This window comes from Ceratina calcarata, unplaced genomic scaffold (genome assembly GCF_001652005.2).
Source record: "Ceratina calcarata isolate Rehan_Ccalc_2016 unplaced genomic scaffold, ASM165200v1 scaffold849, whole genome shotgun sequence".
NCBI classification, from domain to species: Eukaryota; Metazoa; Arthropoda; class Insecta; order Hymenoptera; family Apidae; genus Ceratina; species Ceratina calcarata.
In genome coordinates, this window is record NW_017179830.1 from 14,530 (window position 1) to 16,522 (window position 1,993).

Consider the following 1,993-nt stretch of genomic DNA (forward strand, 5'->3'; position numbering starts at 1 on the left):
ACCGTTTAAAATGAATGATTTATTTTGAAAAATTTTAAAACATTAATTAGAACATAGTAGAATCGACAAGAATAAGCATCAAATTAATTGATTAGTTTTCCAAATTCAATAGATACATATATATAAAATTTTCAATTTCTCGATCAGGACAAGCCGAAGCTTGTAAATAGGATAATTGTTAACGGTCCGATTATACATTGTATTTGACAACGAGCTGATTAGCTCACAATAAATGTTCTGTGTCGTAATAACGCATTGATATTAGCTATCCGACCCCGTCCATCAGGGAAGCTTGCGGAAAGCCAAAAAATCCGCAACAACCGAAGAAGAGGGAAACAGGGTAACTTAAATAAAACTATGAATCCTTTTATCAACAATTGTTTATTGAACCGCCAACACTGCCGGCGATTCTTGAATTTCAATACAAATTTCTTGTATTTATTTTCGGCTTGTTAGCGAAGACTGAGACCGTAACTTCTATCGTCTGTCGCTGTAAACAAAACAAGAAGACAAGACGATTTTATTAATTTGAATTAACGACTGAACAACAGCCGCGAACTGTGAGGGATTATGCGAAAGAGAATACTCTTTCCTTCGTCGCCCTTATTTTTCCATACTGAATTTCGGTAAACCGAAGCAGTGCTCGCGATACGCTGCTTACAATTGTACGCATAGCTACTGTGACTATACGAAGAAGTCCGGGTCATAAATGTGACCTCCTACCGGCATCCTTGGTACGCCTAGAAGCTACACTCTTTCCTGGTACACCTTCACCAGGGCTCGCCTGAAGCGTGTATTATTCGCGAAACTTTGCAGTATCGAGTGAAGATCTAATACCCGACCCTTGACGAATCCGTCGATCCCTCAACCGACGGTCGACCAACAATTGGACACTGACCCGTAACGTAATCCGCTGGCAAAATACGACCTCCTGTTCGTATCTCGTTCCTTACAAAGGAAAATCAGTGCAAGGGCAACCCAAGGACGAATCGAGAGAAATATCTTTCGATTCGTTTCTGCGAAAATTCAAAAGGATTGCGAGGAACTGTAAGACAGCCTATGCCTCGTCCTTTTCTGTGATAATTTCAGCCTATAAATTCTTCTTTTGCGAAATAGTGAAACCACTATTGAAATCGTTCCGATCTGTTCACTTTCACGGCTATGGGCTGACAACCCGCGGAGCTCCGCTTGTAAATCGAGAAAAACTAATCCTTCGCTATGCAGCGTAGTCAATGTACTAGTCTGTCCTTTTCTATTACATATTATACTTGGAGCGAGAACATCTGTTCCGAGAATTGGAATGCGAATTCTCGTTATCGGCGATTCCAGTCGGCAAACGGGGTTGTTATTTTCTCTTTCGATACGACTCGCGTCGACTTATCAGTATAAAAAACGTCGCACCGTTTCTTATACTCAAACGATTCAAAATCTTACGCTTTATTAAAATTTGATTGCAAAAAACCGAGAAAACTTCGTAAACTTTCTTTTTTAACTTTAAAACACCGTTCTTTAAACAACTATTATCATTATTATTATTATTATTACAGTTGGAAATTATGGAAAGGAATTAAATTATTATTATCATTATTATATGTATATGAGATTAGAATTTTGAAGACATAATATTTGTCACATTTTTAATAAAAATAAATATCGTTTTATAATTACAATTGAAGTGTAATGTACTAATTTATTATAATAAGTTTGACTGATTTTTAATTAATAAATTTTTAATAATCAATAGAATTTTATGAAAAAGAGAAAAAGAAAGAATAATAATTATAAGATAAATATTTCATAGTTTAATTTATAAAATGATTTAAAATTTCAATGTAAATAAAATCAAACATTTAGAAATCAATATTTTTACATTCAATAATGTTTAATAAATAAAATTATTCTATTGAAAGAAATAAATATTGCTGCTAACGATGAAACAAGAATTTCAATAATAATATTTCAATCTGAACAATTGAAATGATATTGTAACATT